This window comes from Anolis carolinensis, chromosome 4 (genome assembly GCF_035594765.1).
Source record: "Anolis carolinensis isolate JA03-04 chromosome 4, rAnoCar3.1.pri, whole genome shotgun sequence".
Taxonomy (NCBI): Eukaryota; Metazoa; Chordata; class Lepidosauria; order Squamata; family Dactyloidae; genus Anolis; species Anolis carolinensis.
Window position 1 is genome coordinate 6,889,041 of NC_085844.1, and position 22,316 is coordinate 6,911,356.

Sequence of the window (22,316 nt, forward strand, 5' to 3'; positions counted from 1 at the left end):
GAAACTTTCTCACCAATCCTGGTTTCCACAATAAGCCCATTTAAGATTGAATTTGGAGAGGAACGAATGATCGTGGAAACATTATAAGGCTTAAACTAAGACTTAAATCCAATGGCTAGCCCCCTGCTAGAGTGAATACATTAAATCAGGTGGCATTTATATAAATGCTGAAATGAGCAATTCAGTTGATTCAATAGGTGTACTCTAGTTGCTCCTAGCAATCCAGCAGTTGATTTAGGAAATCATTCAACAAGCCTTCTGTATTTGGGACCCCCAACTAGATTTAAGTGTAATTTCAAACTCCTTCAACTAACAAGTAGCCATTCTCAAAATATTCAAATTGTTAGGTTTCTGAAGCATAAGACCAAGCAGAAAGAAATCTTAGGAGTATTTTTTTTTTTAAAAAAAAATCAAAACTAGATACCTAGATAGAAAGAAAATTGAACAAAAACTAGTATTTTGGAAAATAGGTTGGGGAAAAAGGCAAAGGGGTTGTATATAGTATGTTGTTTATGCCTTTGTCACCATTCAATGGTTTTGTATTGATATTTTGGATGAGCCTTCCTTGTTTACAACAGACAATAGATGCAGGCGTGCATCTTTACACAATACAATCTGTTGGGACAAAACACTCAAGCAGAATGGTTGGTTTGGCACTGCAGATGATAACAGAGCATTGACAAAGTATTCCACGCAGAACGTGGTTCAGACAGCTGATTTTTGTTAACATTATAGTATTCTTAGGACCCACAATTTGCAATCAGATCTTAGAAACTAAGCAAGGTCAGGCCTGGATGATTGGTCCACAGAAATACCATGGATCCCCACTTAGGGTTTGGAAAGAATTAGACTTGCCAATATAGAAATCCACTGATGGTCATCAGAGGCTCCATGTACACTGCCATATAATGCAGTTCAATGTAGTCAAAACACATTATGAAACTGCATTATGTGGCAGTGAAGATGGGGCCAAAGTTGGCAAAACTGACCTACAAGAACCAAAGATCAGCTTTCTGTGTATTTCTTCTTTGTTGGAGAACCACGATGAGTAATTGAAGACAGGATCAGCCACTTGAACAGGTTTTTTGAACCACAAGACTAAAGTCCAAAACTGTTCAGTTTCCTCTCCAGTCAATAAAAGTGACTACCAATTTGGCAAAATGGACTTCCTTCCCCTGTGTATATGTGTCTTCAAGGCTTCTGTCAACTTATGGCAACCATATGGGTTTTTCATAGTTTCTTAGGCAAGGAAAAGCAAGGTGATCTAGAAGATTTTTCCTCTGGAATACAGCCTACAGCACCTGATATTCCTTGGCTCTTTCCCATCCAACTATTAACCATAACTGACCTCACTTAGCTTCCAAAATTCTACCACAACATACATTTAATCTTCAGCCTTGCATACATAAAAATAACTGTTACATTTTTCCATCTCTATGCTATTTTGGGGGTCTCTATGTTTCAACTGAAGCTGGAAGTCAACACCTTAACAGCTTCTTCTTTATTGAAAATCTAGAGGTGCATCTATACCAGTGGTTCCCAACATTTTTTTTTGACCAGGGACCACTTGACCAGGGACCACTCTCCAACATTGGTACCAAAAGGGTTACAAATCAGTTTTTGGTCAACTTTAGATTCAGTTTGGTTATTTGGGGTGCTGGTACAGAAAATTGCATTGGATAGACCACATCAACTCTAGTTTCTGATACAGAACATATGCCATCCACTAGTCTCCATCTGCTCTCCCACTGAAAACCATATTTAATAATCCAGAGCTGATGTTTTCTATTCAGTGCAATAGTCAGCTCTGCTGAAAGAAGTGGAAACAAAATTAATAAAGTAAAATAAATTAATAATGAGGAAGGAGGTTCGTGGACCGGATTTTTGTTCTCACAGCCCATTACTGGGTGGCACCCCACAGGTTGTGAATCACTGATCTGTACTGTAAAATCAATGTAGTTTGAGACCACTTTAATTGCCACAGCTGTGGAATCCACTGATTTGTATTTGAGTGAGGCACCAACAGTCTTTGGCAAAGAAGACTTGAAAAACTACAGTCTTGGGATTCCATAGCACTGAGCCATGGCAGTTGAAGTGGTTCCAAACTGCATTCATTTTACAGTGCAGATGCACTCTGGAAGAAACCCATCTGCTCCACAAAAGAGGCCATCCTAATAATTGAAGTCAACCTGAAGTTAATACCTGCTGTGACAAAATGTGGCTATTCTATCTGTCTCGAAGGCATTTTGATAGACACATCAAATGTTCTGCCAAGCAGTCGACAAATACCTCACAGCCTAGCTGTCAATGTGCAGGTTTCTTCGTCTAATTATGGTTGCTCTTGCAAGGGAACCAAACAGGGCACCCAAATGATAAAGAACAAACACCACCATCCCATCAGCCAGAGCACTTTGAACTAGTGATAGTAATCCTTGATTATTTCAACCTCATATATGAAGCCAAGTAGTCACAATGCTTTTTTTTATGCTCCAGGACTTGGGTGGCTAGCTTTTACATGTGCTTTCATTGTGTATATTCCTTCATGGCATGGCAAGGGATTTAACTAGATATTCCTTGTGGTCCCTTCCGATGTTAAAATGTCATGGAGACTCAAAGGGCTAATTTTGACCCCCACTACCCGAGAATGTAATGGATAATTCACATCGTTTTTGCTCTTTGTGCGAGCATGGTGATGGCCTTTGTTGTGTGTGCTTTGTTTCTTGTTTACTCTGGGGATACTATTCTATGCATTTTGTGCCTTTTTTCATGGCCATGGATTGTACAATAAAACTGAGACATTGAAATTAATTATGCTAGGATTCTATGACTGCTGGACATGCTGCACAGGATGTATGAACATTTCATTTTATTCCATTTCTTTCTCTGGCAAATCTTTTGTCTCCACCTCTAGTTTGGATGCTTCTTTCTGCTTCTTTTCCTATCTGCATTCATGCAAATATAGTAGGGATAGAGAGCATGTGGTCCCTCTGATGTTGCTGGACTGATCCTTCTATAATCTTTGAACTCTGGTTGCACTGGCTACGGATGATGGAAGTTACAGATCTATGGAAGGCCATATGTTTTCTCCTCTGGATAGATAGGAACACAATCAAATGCAATATGCTAGTTGTGAGTATTTAAGACTGGCTAATCCAACAGTAGCTTCAGCTGGCCCAACATCTTGCTTCCAGTGGTGTCCAGCCAGATATTTCTGGCAAAGCCAGAAACAAAAACTGAGGTATGAAGGCCTTCTGTGCTGTTCATCCTCCTGGCAAAAGGTCTGTGGGGACAGATTGCCTCTGAAGTTGTTTTGCTATTGTTGAATTATAAACAATAATCGACTTAGTTAAGAGAGAACTGTTTCCAACTTGGGAAACATTGCAAAAAAATCCAAGACGGATGAGCGAGTCACATCTGGTCTATAAAGAACAGCCAAGAGTTATATGTGATGAAGATATATTAACTGTGAACATGCACTGACTTGAGCAGATTTGGCTTGCTGGCCTTAGCGTTCATGGGAGGAAAGGCTCCAGTGGAGGTGCAAAACCAAAGTTTCTCAAGGATTTTTATTTGTGGGTGGCAATTTCTCTGACTACTTTGTGACTCACTTTAGAAAGACAATGACATTTCCACACACCCAGCTTCTGGATTTACAATGAATAGATGGTGAGCTACAACCTTGAGCTATAGATGTGAAGTGAAACAGAATGCGAGTAAATAAGTGCCTGGTAGTCGATAAGTAATATTGATGCTAGTTGACATCACTTCCTGCATAGCTTATTTTAAAAAAGGAGATTGTCCAGTTTCTACAAGAAACTGTCTGTTGTAGAATGAGCAATATTTTCTCCAATCTCCATTTCTACTATTAGTGGAACCATCCAAAGCCCAGGAGCTCAGTCCACTTTTGCCTTTGGCCGCCATTATTTTGAGATGAACTGTGGTATCAAACCAGCTTTGGAAAGGTTATCTGCTGAAATTCCCCCCAAGAAAAGTACAGCCTTCCTATATTTTTTCACAACTGGTTTTCACACCAAGTTACTGAGAAGCCATTTTGCTAGTTCTAATTTTGGCTGGCAAATCTTCCCCAGGTAAGAAGGCTACTATAGGAACACCAATGCCCACTATCAAGGACAGCCAAATGCCTAGCCACATCCAATCTCCTCAATGTGGATTACATTCCACAACCCTCCTTAAAAACGAAGAAATTTTGCTAGTTTTATTTTTTGCTGGTTAGAAAACAATTAAACATGTTCGAAAATGTAGAATTATGGAAGCCCAAAAGTTCTCCATTCTTGGCTTTTGAACACTACTTGCATATCAAGTTTTAATAATAAGCTAAACATGTGGGACAACATGTGAAGGTGTTTCTGAAGCTGCTCTTCAGCTTTGGGGCTTCCTCTAGTCACCTCAGAGCTGGCAAACCCTAATTCGTGAAGCATCTACTGTTGGAAGATCTAGCCAATATTTTTTGGCCGGCAAATTATTTTAGTTTCATAATTGCATAAACTAGTGACTATTAAGAACATAGTATTTACAAGAGGCAGCAAAGCTTGTTCATAGGAGGTTCTTCCTTGCCCTCGGTCCTCTTAGATATGAGGCTGGAAAATGAGAGGACTTACATCATTGCGTACCCACACTCTTTGTGATGTGAGCAGGCGGTTCTGCCGTCAGCTCTCACAACAGGCACAATGGAAAGGTGGGTTGCCAGGCATATTGCATGAAATATTTTCAGTATCTAACATTTCTAACACTCCACAGTTGGGAACATCCAGGATTCTGACTGCCATTTAGAACAGCTATCTCCCTCCCACAGGTTCCGCACTTATCTTAAGCTCCTTGTTTCTTAAATTGATACAGAGGCAGATGTATCTTTATTTCAGGAGTGGGGAAAGTATGACACAAGCAGAGCCTGGACCACAATGTTGCAGTGCCTGAAATCACCACCACCAGTACCACCAGTACCTCAAGACCCTTATAATTTGGGAGTAATTTTCAGTCAAAAACAGCACAACTTCTTCAATGACTGAGGCCTGAAAGGCCATCCAGGCCAGGCAGGGGACAACACCTGCAATTGGTCACTTTAACTAGCACTGAATAGCCTTGCAGCTTCAAGGCCTGGCTGATTCCTGCCTGAGGGAATCCTTTTTTGGGAGGTGTTAGCCTGAGGGAATCCTTTTTTGGGAGGTGGGAGATGATTGAATGAGGGCCACAAAGGCCATCCAGGCCATCCAGGTGACAACACCTGCAATTGGCCACCTTGAGCAGCACTGAATAGCTAATCTGCCTTGGTGTTGGAGTCCCATCAGCTAATAGTGCTGGCGGACTTCCACATCCATCCCGAGACTAGCTTGTTGAGAGTGGCTCAGGACTTCATGGCCACCATGACAACCATGAGGCTGTCCCAGGTCATACCTGGCCCCACCAACTGTACCTTGAGAAACCAGACTTGGCCCTGGTGGTCCACACCTTGATAACATCCCACCTAGATGTTATCTAGATGTCTATTATGGATGTTTTTCTTGTTTGAGCGAGATTAGTTGGCTGTTCAACATGATGACCTTGCTCTACACACATTATCCACCCCCCTGGGCCCTATGATACATTGAAGTACAAGTCTTTAGTATGAGAGACGAGGCCTTCTCGGTGGTGGCCCTCCGTCTGTGGAACAATCTTCCTAATGAGATCAGGCAGGCTACCTCGCTCCTATCCTTTCGTAAACATCTCAAAACTTGACTATGGGACCAGGCCATTGAGCAATAGAAGCAGCACTAACTGTAAAATGAAATTAGGATGAATAATGGACAGACCTGGATTACGATTTGGAATGTGCCCTTGAATGTATATTTATATGGATATTTTAACTAATGCTATCTATTTTAACTGTAATTGTTTTTATATATTATGTTTTATATTGGTTTCGTCAGCGTCTAAAGATGCTAATTGTAAGGCCGCCCTGAGTCCCCCCTCGGGGGTGAGAAGGGCAGGATATAAATGCTTGTAATAAATAAATGAATGAATAAATGCAAAAAGCCCCCCATGGGACAACCCCCCTCTTTTCTCTCTATTTTCATAACAGTTTCTCTCAAAATGGTGGAAGGAAATTATGCAAAATCACTTCTGGTCACCATTTTCAGAGGGGCTTCAGAAGATAACTTGCTATTTGGGACATGTAGCTCACTTCATGGCAGGGCAATCTGAGAGGAAACCATCATCCAGTTTCCCTGATTTATCACACAATGGTATCTAGAACATAATGATCCTAAATCAGTCTTCTTTGGAAGGAGATAACAAACATCCAAGCTGATTCCCCACACAAATGCCAGCTGAAGATATTTCAGAACTGCTTACTATAACTCTGCCTCTGAACCACATTCTCCATTGGACCATCTAAGTTACAAATATATGTACATGTCGGCTCTGCCCTTTATCTTAATACAAACGGCAGAGACAAGTTATTTCTGGCAAGGGTTGCATACCAATTGACTCAGCTTCCAAGGAAGGTCACATCTGCTATTGAGCACTAATGGATTTAACACCCCACCAAGGCCCTGCCTTCCCCCCTTTTTGCTGTATCGCTTCCATGGAGTATAATACCACTGCTGATCTCCTGTCCAAATGCCAGCTGAAGATGTTTTGGAATGGGTTGCTACAGCTCCATCTCTGAGTTATGGCACCTGCTAAAGCTTGACTATACATATAAAGCACAACTCCTATATCCACAGGGTATACATTCTAGGACTTCACGTGGATACACAAAACCAATTGTGATGGGAAACCCTGTTGATCAAATGACTTCTGGTGGAAGCATGCCACAGAACAGTGGTGCACAACCTGTAGCCTTCCAGGTGTTTGGACCTCAGCTCCCAGAATGTCTAACAATTGGAGAGCTGGCTAGGGCTTCTGAGAATTGGAGTCCCAAACATCTGGAGACCCACAGGTTATGCACCACTGCCATAGAATCACCTCTGTATGCATCATAAGGTCTGCAACATAACACTATGGTCAATTTCCAGCAGAAACATACTATGGAATCACCTGGAAGACAGCTTTATAAGCATAGCTAGTGTTGTGGTTTAGCCTGATGATGAAGAAAGTGGATTTGGGGAACAGCAGTTTGTCCCTGGGAATGTGGACATTTCTGAATTGCAGTTTGAACAGCAGCCTGTCCCTGGGAATGTTTCTGAAATGCAGGTGGATTCGGAAAGTGTTGATAGCTTAGAAAAACAGAGGTCTGTGGATGCTTCTGGGTTTAGCAGAGATGTTGCAGAAGTTTGTGATAAGGATGACCTTTCACTTGAGTCTGAGAATTATCAACAAAGTCCAGATGGAAACAAAGGAGATGAGTTTGTGTTAGATAGTTTGTGTTGGATGAATAATAATAATAATAATAATAATAATAATAATAATAATAATAATAAAACTTTATTTATACCCCGCCACCATCTCCCCAACGGGGACTCGGGGCAGCTTACATGGGGCCATGCCCAGAACAATACAATATAAACAGCATATAAAAGAACAACACATCACAACACAGTGAACAATACAATAAATAATAATATCCATTACAATGCAAAATCAAGGAAACAATAAAAACAAAGGGGGGCCCCATGAACATTAAGTTAAAACTCGGGGTGAGAAAGACATAAGAATAAAACCACAGCGAGCAGGGTCATAAGAAAGTGGTGCAGTCTAGAGGATAGATATTAGAATGGATTTTAATCATATGTTTTATACTTTTATATTGTTTTCATTGTTTTAATTGGATTTTCATTGCTGTTTTAATTATGTGTAGGCATCGAATTGTTGCCAATTTTGTACACCGCCCTGAGTCCCTTCGGGTGAGAAGGGCGGGATATAAATGTTGGAAATAACTAAATAAATAAATTAGATAGAGATTCCAGGTTGAAATTGAAATCAGGGCCCAGACACTTGGTGAGAATTGGAAGCAAGCGTGGGGGGGGGGGGGGGTGCTAGAGCTCAAAGGAATGTGTTTTTCAGTTGCAAGGAAGTTTTAAAGTAGATGTAATTTGGGGAAAGATTTTAAGTCAGAGCAACATCGCTGTTGGAGATACAACTCTTGCTTGGTTTTGGTTCTTGCCTCGTCTCATGTGTTTGGATTGTTCTTTGAAGCTCATGTTTTCTTGTTTCTACGGTTTTGCTTAGTTATTCTTGGGACTCTGTACTTTTATCTGTGAACACTCTGAACTGTGCTTGAAGGATTGCACTCTCAATTGGATTATAGCTTTCTTTAATGCTTTTTACTAAGTTTTGCTATTCTTTATCAATAAACTGAAAAACCCAAGCCTGCTGTGGTGCAGTGTGTGTTGTAGCAAGGTGATCTAATGCTGTGGTGTGACAGCTAGATCCTCCAGCACAACTTTATGGTCAACTTCCAGTAGAAGAATATCATAGAATCACTTTGAGGAACTTCTCTTGGCATTCCTAAGTCTTCCAACCCTGACTCTATAGCCCACTTCCAGCAGAAGAATGCTATAGTACCAGTCCTATGGGGGTCATTCTGTATGTCGACTCTACCCACTATCCTAATAGAAATGTCAGATCCAAATTACCATTGGAAAAGGTTGCACACCCATTGGCTAAGCTTAAAAGAATGGGTGTATTTGCTTTGGAGCAGTCTTCGGTGTCACATCCCACAAAGCCCTGTTTCTCCCCCTTGCTGTGCAGCCTGCATGGAGTACAACTTATTTTTGGTCATCTGGTCATTTTCTGATCAAAGCTGAAGGACATGGGAGGGGGGTTTCAAAAGGAAGCAGCAGGGAAGAAAAGGAAGAAGAAAGCCTCCCACTGATAGGATTCGGATACCACGCAGAGGGAGGAAAAGAAAAAGGGAAAACATACACTCAGGGAAGAATAAAGGGATCTTTCATTTTCCCCAGCCGAGGTAGCCAATTTAAATTTTCATAAAGCAGGCACTGATGTGTGTCTTTGTGAAATGAAGTGCCCAATCAGGCAGGCCTGTGAGTTAAACTACGATCATTCCTCTCCACCATCACCCCCTCCCGAAAGGAAGTGGCTTCTGTAAGAATCAGAAAAGATTATCTCTGTATAATCAAAATAATGCCACAATCCTCGCTTTGGGGTTGACTGTAAGCAATTCTCAATACTTGGATGCGCAAGTGAATGGAGCATGCAGAGTAACCCAAATAGCTGTTAGCTTTCCTACTGGAAATTGCTCCTACTTATGGTGATGATGCGGGGGGTTTCCTACACATTTCTATCATTTTTAGGACAGTGGTGGGAAGTTGATGAGCTATGGGTGACATCCAGACAATATAAAGACCAGGGCAGCTCTTGGAGCACTCATGGATCTCCCACTCCACAAAAAATTCTCCAATTTTTAGGCAACTACTCAGGAAACCATAGTTCCGCTGTATCCTGCTTCCGTAAGATCTCAACCGGAATAACATTGTGTCCAGTTCTGAGCATCGCAATTCAAGAAAGATATTGACAAGCTAGAACGTGTCCAGGGGAGGATGACCAAAAGAGTCAAAATCTGGAAACCATTAATGCCTATTAGGACAAAGGAGAGAGGGATGCTTAGTTTGGAGAAAACAAATGGATGTGATAGTCATTTTTAAATATTTGAAAAAATGTCACAGTAAGGATGGGGCATGCTTTCCTTCTGCTGCTCCAGAAACTAAGACATGGAGTAATGGACTCAAACTGCAGGAAAAGAGATTCCATCCAAACATTAGGAAGGCCTTTCTGAAGTCAAGTTTCATTTGACTATGATTTAGGTATCTGTTTTTGATGAAGGGCATTATTAATTACTTTTTGTAAGTGGGGTATCAGATCATCTTTCAGTCTTTTATAGTAAATTGGTGTTAGACCATCTGGGCCCGGTGCTTTATTGGGATCTAATTTCCTTATAGCAATATCGATTTCTTTCTGTGATATGTCCTTGTTTAGCATCTCTCTTTGATCATCTGTTAGTATTTGTATCTTTTGTCTCCCTAAGTATAGCATAACTTCTCTATTTGTATGGTCGCTTTTATATAGGTTTTATATAGCTTTTATATAGGTTATTTTCAAAATTTAATAAAAATTATTTTAACAAGTTTCATTTGACTATGGAATATTCTGTGTGTGACTATGGTGGAGTTTCCTTCTCTAGAGGCTGGATGATGACCAATTGGGATTCTTGGATTGTGTCTGTCTGCATGGCAGAATAGTTGGACTATATGGCCCTATGGACCTCTTCCATCTCTATGATGATAGGATCCTAGGAGTCAAGCAGCGTCAATTCCAGTCATCACAATGGCAGCTATGCAAGAGTGGCCAATACCTTCTGGTGCTGCAGAGATGCTGTGATTTGGTGGATCAAAACCCTTAGGACTAACAATTCTCAGCACTTCATTGTCTACCTCTATCTTATCATAAGGCAAAGCACAACCTTGGAACCATATATGGCCCTACAAGGAAGCATGAGAGTTGAAGCTTTACAGAGTCTTTAGCCTTCTCTCCCCAAAAAGTGCTGGTGCCTCATCAGTTTACACATCTCAGGATTCCATAGCATTGAGTCATGACAGCTAAACTGGTGTCAAGCTGAATTATTTCCACAATATAGAGGCAATCTGATTTGGTACCAAATATACATGTTGTCTTTTGCACCGTAAGCCACATTTTCTGTGAAGGAAACAATATATTGGGCAGTAAATGTTTTAATATTTCTGACATAATTTATCATATAATATATACTATATAAGGGGCCTCCGGTGGTGCAGTGTGTTAAAGTGCTGAGCTGCTGAACTTGCGGACCAAAAGGTTGTAGGTTTGAATCTGAGGAGTGGAATGAGCGCCCACTGTTAGCCCCAGCTCCTGCCAACCTAGCTGTTCGAAAACATGCAAATGTGAGTAGGCTCCGGCGGAAAGGTAACAGCGCTCCATGCAGTCATGCTGGCTACATGATCTTGGAGGTGTCTACGGACAATGCCGGCTCTTTGGCTTAGAAATGGAGATGACCACCAACCCCCAGAGTCAGACACAATTGGACTTAACATCAGGGGAAACCTTTACCTTTACCTATTAGTCCATAATATAGCATAATATTTCTAATTTTTTATGTTCAGAAAATTTTGCCTCCTAAACTGAAAATGACGCTTTTAGGGGTGGAAGGAGTTGCATTTTTTTTTTTTTTTTGCAGAATGAGTCAAACCTGCAAAATTGTCCTTATTTACCAGTTCTGCTTGTCGTTATTCCCACCACTCGATAAAGAACTTTTTGGCTGTTTTTTAAAGAATGCATTTGGATCTTATTTCCATCCTCAGTCTAAGCCCACCTCGTGAGTACTAGACCCCACCTATACTGACCATATAATGTAGTTTCAAACTGCATCATATGGCAGTAGAGATGGGGCCCTGGACATAGTCAAGATTGTCTCCAAGAATGTCCTGATAGGGTTGTTGTATGTCTTTCGGGCTGTCCTGATACACTGCTTGGTTTTCCAACCACGATGCTACAGCAGTTTGCTCTATACAGTTGCTTCCTCTGCAAGAATCAATCTGGAAAGCTATTCCCAGCCTGGAGATAAAGCCAGTGCTACTTGCTAATGTCTGCAAAACAAGATGCTCTGAAAAACATAGGATCAAAAAACTTATTCTTTCCTTTCTTTGTCTAAAATTTGCCAGCTTGTTCATATCTCATTGTGCAAACTCACATATTTCTTGCAGAAGTCACCCTTTAACATGGAACATGTACTTTGTTGCTATGGCCATCTTTTGAATGTTGTCAAATGGCTTTCACTGAGTGCTGTCTTTATTTAAGGTTCCATCTATACTGCTATACAATGCAGTTTGAAAAAGCAATGTATGAGTCTGCACCAGGCATAGGCAAACTTGGGCCCTCCAGGTGTTTTGGACTTCAACTCTCACAATTCCTAACAGCCTACCAGCTGTTAGGAATTGTGGGAGTTGAAGTCCAAAACACCTGGAGGGCCCAAGTTTGCCCATGCCAGGTCTACACAGTGTTCCAAAGATCAGATGAGACACAAATGGGTTGAAGGCAAAAGGAACTGAGGCTTTATTCACTCTGGCCAAAGTAAATGTCAGCAGAATCTGCAGTCTCAAAACTGACATGCTGCAATGAAAACTTACAGAAATATTTATAGGACTCTGACAGTAGTTCGAAACAAAGAACTTTTGCTTCACTCTTTAAAACTTTTTTCATTCTGATCATTGTGGTTTTTAAAAGTTATCATTTGTTTTAATTCATACCGTGGCTCCCCATTGTATTCCATGTTTGTGGAAAGGCAGTATCATCAATCCATCAGTCCCATTAAACTAAAAGATGTCTCAAGACCTGGTAAAACTACAACTGCTATGATTCCAAAGCATTAAATCATGCCAGTTAGAGTGGTGGTAAATTGAATTAATTCTACAGTGTAGATGCACCCTAAAGTTGGCCCACTTAATCAATTGTAAAATGGTGATTTGACGCATAACTAAAATTGATTTAATGGGTCTACTCCATTTCAATAGTCCCAATATGGCAGAGAGAATTAAGGCCATATATGTGTTTTTTACTCAAATATATAGGTTGACCATCCCTTATTTGGAATTCTAAAATCCAAAATCCATGAGTGGCTGAGACAGTGACATATAATACACCTAATTTGAACGTCCAAATATTGATAGAAATACCAACACTTGTGCACTTGGGCTCGGGCTGTGGTGCAGGCTGGAGAACAGCTGCAATGAATCACTGCAATGAATCACTCTGACCAGGAGGTCATGAGTTCGAGGCCCGCTTGGAGCCTATGTTTGTCTTGTCTTTGTTCTATGTTAAAAGGCATTGAACGTTTGCCCTATATGTATATAATGTGATCCGCCCTGAGTCCCCTTCGGGATAAGAAGGGCGGAATATAAATGCTGTAAATTAATTAATTAATTAATTAATGGCTGTCTTCTACCTGATACAACAAAAGAGGGGAGAGGATGGAGCTACCAGATAAACAGCCTAGGCTGGAAAACATCTCTTTCCAGCCTTTTTACATCAGTAGAAACAAAGCAGGTGGGAGGAGAACACTTTGCTGTTTGGTAAACACGTTTTGACACCTCCCAAGCTACCATTGACTTCATCCATCTCTTGGAGCACTTTTTCCATAGAGATCTCTTCTTATATGTTGAGATCTCACATTATAAATCAGCACCTGCAATATGTGGAAAGGCAGGTTGTGCAATGAATTGATATCCTAACTTTCTTCCATCTGCAATATGTGGAAAGGCAAGATATGCAGTGATGGGATGCCTCCGCTTTTTGCACTGGGCAACTCTGGGCAAGTCACACAGAGAAAATAGTGATAGGTTCACCTCGGGTTACAGAGTGCAAGAGTAACCTTGCAATTGATTTAAATCTTGAAAGACCTTCCTGTGGATTTCAAAGACTGTATAACAGTTTGACATCACTTTAACTATTATACTGGTAGTTCAACTTTATGGATTCTATGACTTTTAATCTGAGGAGCTCCTGGGTTCACTTGAACCTCCTCAAACTAGAGTTCATTAGAGCTAAGGACCTGAGTTCTCTTCAACTTCACTAGAAACACATGGGAGCTATCCAGCAGAAAATTGCAAGTATGGGTTGAGCAACTCTCATCCAGAAATCTGAAATCCAAAATACTCCAAAGTCCAAGACTCTCCGTGTGGGTGTCTGAGAAGATGCCATCCCTGCTTTCTAATTGTTTAGTGTAGACAAATGTATTTAAAATATTGTGTATCAAATTATGTTCAGGCTATAGGTACAATGTATTTATGAAACATAAACTAATTTCATGTTTTGTCTTGGGTCCCATCTCCAAGATATCCCCTTATGTAAGTATATGGAAATAGAGGTATTCCAAAATCTGGAAAAAAAAATCCAAAATTCCAAGGTATGTCAGAAAAGGGATACTCAACCTGTACCCCAACACAAATGCATATCCCAATAATCAACATAGATTAAGCATGACAAAAGAAGCAATTCGCCTTTTTGGGAGCCAGAAAAAGGGAGATCCTGAGAGTTTGGTTGACCACAACAGTCATAATAGACCATTTATGGCACCAGTTTTTCCACTTCCTTTCTGAGGAGACAATTGAGTACAACCCACATATCAATGGAGGATACCTTCCTGGACTTTGGGTAGATATGTAAAACCATGGATAATAACAAACACTATTGAAATGAAGGACTTCTGGCCCAAAAATAACATAGAGAAAATACCTGAAGGAAACATAATTTGTTAGACGTGGCAAATGAAACTAAAGATACCCATCCTGCAGATACGTTGATTGTACTGTACTGTCTACAGCTTTGTATTGTATTGGTCAGCTTTTTATATCATTTCCTCCCAGAACAGAAAATATTTCCAAGCCATGCCGAACTTCAACACTTCTTGCTTCCTTCCCCAATGAGAAAACACTGTATGCTGAGATATTTCTTGACATCAGTTCCATCCTGATGGCTTAATCAGATTCCAGGGCATAGACAGTGTTCTGTTTCTCTAGCTTTGAAGCTGGGACTTCATTGTAGCAAGAGAAGCAGAAAAGCTTCCCTTGAACAAGGATCCCGGCACATTGCAGGTCTTCAGAGAGGGAAACATAAAGCACAAAGCAGATTTCTTGAGGCGGCGAGGCCTTGGCATTGGATTTCAGTCATTCATATGGGCCCCTCTTCCCCTGCATTTCCAATCTTGTTTTTTAACTGCACACCAAGGAACCACATCACTCCGGGCATCATCCCCTTTAAAAGATCCCACAACAGTATAGGCCAGGAGGAGCAATCTTTGGAGAAAGAGTGCCATCTCTCGGCGACATGGAAGAATTTCTGTTTATTCAAAAGATAAACCTCACCAAGCATCTGTACCAACCATCACATCGCTTTGACATACACAATTTAAACACAGAAAGGCAAAAAAGCAGAATGGAAAAATTGCCCAGCTTACAATTAGCTATTGTGTGCATCCATTCAAGCAATTCTAAACTCATAGTGATCCCAAGGTGACATTATACAATTTTATGGGGCAGAGAATATATGGCTTTTGTCATAGGACAGAGAAGGAATTTGAACCCTGGTCTCCAATTTAAACACAGGCTCCATCTACAATGGCTAATACAGTTTCAAAGCACATTTTATGGCAGTGTAGACACAATCCAACACTCAAAGCACCATGCCATGCTGACTCTCATGCAACCTTGACAATTTGTTATTATTGTGAAGAGGTTGATTTCTAATTCCTCTATTTTTTAAAAAAGAAAACCACAATGCTTTCAAAGGCAGTTCAGAAAGTGATACTAGATTCTCTCTTATTTTCAAAGCTAAGCAGGGTAGGAGCTGGTTGGTACTTGGAAGGAGGACCATCAAGGAATATCAGGCCCTGTATATCTTCAGGGAAGGCAGTGTTGAAAGAAAACCCTTTGAAATCCATAAGGTTTCCATAAGTTGACAGATCACGCAAATGCTTTGATTCTGCAAGTTACAAAGTTAAACTATTTTTCTAACATTTGAAAGAGTGAGAAGGGATTATTTGGATATAGAAAGATCTTATTTATTTAGGGTAGATGGAAAGATAGTTTTTAGTGTGGGTAGAGAGGATTTAGGGAACTCCTGTGATGTAGTGATTTGAACATTGGATTCTGACTCTGAAGACCAGGGTTCATTTCTATGCTTGGTCATAGAAAGACCATTAGGTGACTTTGTATGTGACATACTCTCAATCCCAGAAAACCCTGTGATGGGGCTGCCTTAAGCTGGAACTAATTTCAAGGTCCTCAACAACAACACGTGATTTTATATATGCCAAGTAGATACAGCAGTAAGATGAAGAGAGTGGAAAGCATAAAATCATATTGAAGTCCTAAACATATCTCTAGAAGGAAAGTACATATTGTATGAGACTTCGGAAAACAGGCTTCTGAGTTCTCATATTTAGGGTCAAGTTGTAGGACAAATGGTGTCCTGAACTGATCTGGGGAAAGATGACGAGATAAATCAATACACAGAATGGCTATGATGGATGAGTAGACCTACAGAGAGATACTACTGGGAGTGTAGAAAAATGCCATTTCCCCTGGAAGAGTTCCTGATGAAAATCTTGATTTACAGAAACCGCGCTTTCTCTTGTCAAGATGAAAACTCCTGTCTGTGGGTGATTCATTGCCTCTCTTCTCCATCTCTCACCTGCTACCCATCCCAGATTCCTCATTTTGAGTTAGAGACATCTTGTGCTTGCGAGAAGGACATTCAGCCCCATGGAAAGAAAGTGAGGGATGGATTCCTGTTCGTCTAAATGACTTGGGTGAGATTCCTTAGGAGCATTTCTCTCAGGTCCTTATTCTATCCCACCGTCTCACACCAGATGTGCTATAAATGAAGATGTAATAACATCACCCAATTAATTAAGGACAATTGGACTCAATACCAATAACATGTTTGGGTGTACAGGAATCCCAAACAAGTGGTCATTTGTTGAACTAGGCAAGATGTCATTTGTCTAGTTCAACACCACTATTTGGAGGGCATGCTTGGGTTGAAGGACTCCAACATTCACTCAAGAATTACCCCCAAAACAGGCTTTGAAATTTTGAGGGCATCCAGTCTAGTGAAAACAAGAAGATCAACCTTCTTCTGTTAGCTCAGAGGTAATGAATTAATTCCTGGTTGACCACTTATGGCCACCAGCAGCTTTCAGTTGCCTCACATTGCCAAACTCTTCACATTTTCCCACAAAATGCTGCAGTTCAGTCCTATATAGGTTTACTCAATAGTTCAGTCCCATGACAGTCAATACCAACTCTCCCTGTGGACAGTTTAGAGCTTAATTTGCTCTTCCAAATCTCAACCCAAACAGTTAAAAGCCAAGGAAATTGCTGTTCAATGTCTGGATGATTTCCAAAATCTACTACCAAAAAGGCACCATTTTATGCTGAGTGGCCAGCTGAACTCCCATTGATTTCACAAGAGCAAACCCATAACTCTGAAAAGCCTGGGTTTCTCTTGGTTTATGCAAACATCGTAAATACATTTCGACTGTTTAGAAAGGACTACAGGTATTTGACCCTGGTTCATAGGAATGGGAGTATGAAAACCATTTCTTATGCTGTTAATATTCCCGTGGCTTTTTCCTCAGCTGTAAACCTAATCCACTCAGCCCCCTTCTTTTTTTAGAGCACTGCCAGCATTATATTTTTCTGAATCCTTGCATTTGGGATTACTCAAATACCCTGACATTTAACGGTCTTGGCAATAAACAAAGAAATACATAAATCTCTCTGCCTTTTTCTCACTGGTATTTTTCCAAAGTTCCTTTTCGGAAGGATGGGTCTTCATCCAGTTCTTGAGGAGCAGAGACAATTTTGTCTCTCCAAAATACAATTGGAACCAGGACCTCCCTTCGCCCAAGGAGTCTATGTAAGAATTGACACCCAAATCCCCACTCTGAACTTAGAAAACACCAACACACAAAACACAGCTGTATTTTCCATGCGGATTAGAAGCATGGCCTTTGAAGGAACCACTGAAAGTCTTGGTGGTTTTTAGGAACAGTCCAATTCTTTTCTTTCTCTATTTCCAGCTGGTCCACAAACCTGTTGAGTAGAATCTGAGCACTTTGTTGGGTTCCTGCCCATTGGAATCCCATATACCTAAGTCTCACATAGGGTTTACTTCCTGGGTTAACCTTCTGCTGCTTTACATGAGAGTAAGCAATCCTTTTCCATGAATTGATTATTTCTATGGGAAATGTACCACATCAAGTCCACCCTTGAAGAAGAACTGGAAAAAGGCAGGGACCTGGAAGACACTCTTGGAAATGTGGAGGAGGGAAGAGGAAGGGGACCAGATCCTGGTGAATATGGATCCACCAACACCACCTATGGTAGACTTCCCAAGGAGGTCCCATTCTTGACCACTTGAAGGACACCTTTATCTTTTCATTAAGATTTGGGTGGGTGGAAGAGGCACATACAAGGGTTCAGTGTGGGATCCACAACCAATTGAGCCAAAGCCAGGGACTGATAATATCTCCAGCCAAAGCCATAGCTGATCTCCCTAGTCCTCTGGCTTAGCTGAGCAATGGATGGCTCCTCCAAAAGCAACTTGTGAATTTTGCCTGCCAGTATTCCCCAGAGAAATGCCTTTGTCAGGAGCCCAACATGGAGATGGGAGTGAAGATCTATTCCTTCCTTCCCTACCTACCTTCCAGGGACCTGGAAGATAGTCTTGGAAAGGTGGAGGAGGGAAGAAGAAGGGGTCCAGATCCTGGTGAATATGGATCCACCAACACCTCCTATGGTAGACTTCCCAAGGAGGTCCCATTCTTGAACACTTGAAGGACACCTTAAGATTTGGGTGGGTGGAAGAGGCACATATAAGGGTTCAGTGTGGGATCCACAATCAATTGAGCCAAAGCCAGGGGCTGGATGATATCTCCAGCCAAAGCCATAGCTGTACCTCCCAAGTCCTCTGGCTTAGCTGAGCAATGGATAGCTCCTCCAAAGGCAACTTGTGGGGTTTTGCGTGCCAATATTCCCCAGAGAAATGCCTTTGTCAGGAGCCCAACATGGAGATGGGAGAGAAGATCTATTCCTTCCTTCCCTACCTACCTACTTCCTCGGTTTCTTCTTCTGCTTCCACATTTGACTCCATGAGGACAAGAGCCCTAAGGGAGCCAGTGCTAAGCCTGGGGGAAACCACAAGCGAGGACCTCCAAAAAAGCAGTGACTGGTTGCGATAATCTTCTCAGTCTCCACCCTTTTTAGACAGAAACACAACCCTTCAACAGGTATGGGGAGAGGAGGCGAGGTGTATGCCTTTCCTAATTCCTAAAAAGAGAGAAGGGGCTTGGGGTTTTCTCCCATCTCCTTCCCAAATGCATCCAAGAAGGGGAGAGGAAGGAGGAGGGGAGCCTGCAGCATCTGGCCAGAGAAAGGAGCGCTTTTTCCCTTCCTTGGAGCAAGAACTCCTTGCTGGCGGCAATGGTCTCCATGGAGCTGCTGAAGAATCGCTCTTTTTTATTATCGCTTCCAGAAGGGAGGCGGGCAGCCTTGCAAGGAGCCAGCTGGGTTCAAACCCTTCTGGGCATACCTTCGCTTCCATCCCAAATATATATACAGAAGCCTCAAAAGGAAGAGCCCTTCCTCTCTTTGACCTTGCTTTGATATTCAAGAGTTGGCCCTCTTCCCTGCCAAGATGCTGGGGGGCAAGGAAGACCCAAGGGCTGGTATCTATCTCTATAATGCTCGCTCTCTCTTCGTCTCTCTCTCACTCCATACACCAAAAACCCAAGTCCTGCTGAGGGTGAGGTTGGACATCGCAGGAATGAGAAAGATTTCGCCCCTTGAAGCCCTGGGGAAAGTGAACACGAGGAAATGGGGCAGCTCAATGCCCTTCTCTATCAGTTTCCTCCTCTACATGGAGAGGCTGTCTTATCTTTGCTGATCAAAAAGATACCCAGACCCCCCCCTCCCCCCCCTCCCAGCTCAATACCTCCTTTCCCGGAGGAATCCCTTAAATGCCCATACCATAAAACCAGAGTCTATCTATGTGCCCCTGCGCTGGTCTGGGCAAAAATGGCTTTCTTGGTGGATCATCGCTGCTCTAGTTTCCATAAGACGTCCTAGGAAATCAATGGGATTCCTTGGGAGCAAACTTCCTTGGCTTGAGAGCATAACCCTTTGGGAGAAGGCATCTCTGATGGCTGCCTTGAGGGTCTGCTTCCCAGAGGTATTGGACTGGCTGGTGCCTCGATTGTGCTCCCTACCAAGTGTCTGTGGACTGAAGTCTCCAGAAAGACAAGAAAATTGCAACTTTTAAGGGGGGGGGGTACCAAAAACCGATATCTCCTGCCTCTTTTCCATCTCTCCTAAGACATATTTGAACAAGTATGGAGATCGGAAACTGGGGTCTCACTTCGCGGGAAAATGGCTCCGAGAGAGAGAGAGAGAGAGAGAGAGAGAGAGAGAGAGAGAGAGGCGATTCTCCCAAGCCGAGTGCTCACTCCGGGGTTTACTCTCGAGTATGTCCTACTGGAATCCAAGTGGCCCCCTTCCAGATACGGGGAACCCGCTAAGGTCGGACCCGAAAGCTTTGCATTTGCATCCAAGTCAAGATAAGATTGGAAATGGGATGGGTTGGTTTTCCAATTGGACATTTTTGGAAAACCAACTGGACATTTTCGATTTTCCAGACCAGTTTAGCTTTCGCGTTTCCCCATCTCCCCCTTCTGCGGGTTTTTCAACACGGAGGGAACCAATTCTCTCTCTGTCCTCGGAAAGTGGACCCTTCCCTCCACGTTCCCAAACTTCTCCATACCTCACAACCTCTGAGGATGCCTGCCATAGATGTGGGCGAAACGTCAGGAGAGAATACTTTTAGAACATGGCCAGAAAGCCCGGAAAACATACAACATCTCTTTCCCTTCCTCATCCCACCAAAAACCCAAGTCCAACACTTCCAGAGGGGCTCCAAAACAACCGGATTCCCTTTCCCAATGCCCTCTCCAAAGTTCAAACCGAGATGCCCGAATATATTTATCTCTATTTAGACGGAATGGATTGAAAACCGAGGAGGAACTGAGTCGAAACTCCCGTCGGATCTGAAAAGCATATCTCCCGATGCTATGAAAAGGCAAACCTTTCAAGTTGGACCCACCACGGGTTGGGATCCTTCTCCAAATCCACGCCCCAAGAATAAACTCCGAAAGGAAGGTTTGGATCAAAATAAATAACCACGCGAGACGGCGTCCTCTTACCTTTCAGCGCCTCCGGTGAATTATCTCCTTTCCCCCAGTTGGATCCAATTCCAAATGGAAACCATCCACAAACCCAGAAGTAAGAAAATGGCCATTGGCGAAGGGAGTCCGAGCGGATTTTGGGGGGAAAAGGAGGGGGTCAAGCCTCTTGCTTTTTCTCCCACGCTGGGAAAGAAGGAGAAGATGAAGACACGCAGGCAGGGAAGGCAAACTTTGTCCCCGAATGCTTCCCGAAGACAGGCGTCCTAACCTTGGCTCTCTCGGTGTTGGGTTGGAGAAGCAAAAATGTGGGGTGACATAGGGGGGCTGATGAGAGGAGAAGTCAAGGCTCTTGAGCGAAAGACAAGGAAGGAGGCAGAGAAGCCCGTCGAGACCCAGCAAGAATTAGATCCAGGAGGCAAAGTGAGGCAGAAGAAGCTTCAGCCGGGAATGATTCTCCCCGAGATCCATCCAATATTTGTCAAAAATCAAAATCCCTTTTTCCCTTTTCCCTCTCCCCAGTTCCGGCTTTTCTTTCTCCTCCTCCTTCTGCTCGCAGTTGTCACTGGACGCGGGTCTGTGTGTAGCCGGAGGCTGCATTAAGGATTACATCAGGCTTTTATAAGCTTTCCTGCTCACACGTTCAGAGAGAGAGAGAGAGGGATGGAAAGGAAGGAGGGAGGGAAGGAAGGAAGGAGGGGAAGGCAGGGGTGGAGGAGAGGAAGGCGGCCAGGAGGAGAGAGCTCTCTCTCTATTTCTCTTTCTCTCTCTGCTCTTGCTCTCGATCTCCGTGCCTCCCTCGCCGGTGCTCCGCGCTGTGTGAATGAGGCGCGTTGGGCGAGGAAACCCGGAGCCCCGTCTCGCTGCGTAAAGAGGGTGGGAACGTGGGCTGGCCTTGCGCGTCGGTGTATTCTTTACCGAAATGATAAAGGAGAGATCCAGCAGTAAGTACGGGAGGGGGAGAATAGGAGAAAGGGAGGGGAAAAACCCCTTCGCCAGATCAAGAGATGCTGCCTTCCTTCCCACCCGGAGAGAACTTTATTGCAACCCAGAGAGAGAGAGAGAGAGAAAGAGGCGGCGGAAGAGAAGAGGAGGACGCGAGGAAGGGGCAGACAGGCTCACGCACGCAACCACACACTCATGCACACGTTACACGCAACCACACACTCATGCACACGTTACACGCAACCACACACTCATGCACACGTTACACGCAACCACATACTCATGCACACGTTACACGCAACCACACACTCATGCACACGTTACACGCAACCACACACTCATGCACACGTTACACGCAACCACACACTCATGCACACGTTACACGCAACCACACACTCATGCACACGTTACACGCAACCACACACTCATGCACACGTTACACGCAACCACACACTCATGCACACGTTACACGCAACCACACACTCCTCTTGGCACCGAAACGCAGACTGGAAGGCTCTGGACCACTCGTACAGACATCATCATCCGCATCTCCCTACGGACAGGGCATCTCCATCCTCTCCAGATGACAGGGAAAGGGGGAAGGAGGGCTGGGGGGGGGGGGCGGCTTGGGGTGAGAGAGGAGGAG

General features: G+C 42.9%; 1 protein-coding gene across 6 annotated transcripts in view; it reads right to left on the reverse strand.

Annotated features, from left to right (window-relative positions):
• adgrb1 (adhesion G protein-coupled receptor B1) overlaps positions 1-22,166 on the reverse strand; it is a 447,596-nt gene extending 425,430 nt beyond the window's left edge. For 2 of the 6 annotated variants that reach the window (XM_062979950.1, XM_062979948.1), the window contains exon 1: positions 20,747-22,163. The gene's annotated coding sequence lies outside the window, so the exon portion shown is untranslated. Of the gene's footprint in view, positions 1-20,746 lie in introns of all 6 variants that reach the window. The other 4 variants (XM_062979947.1, XM_062979946.1, XM_062979949.1 and 1 more) reach the window with 4 other exon arrangements.
• Positions 22,167-22,316: the final 150 nt, after the last annotated feature.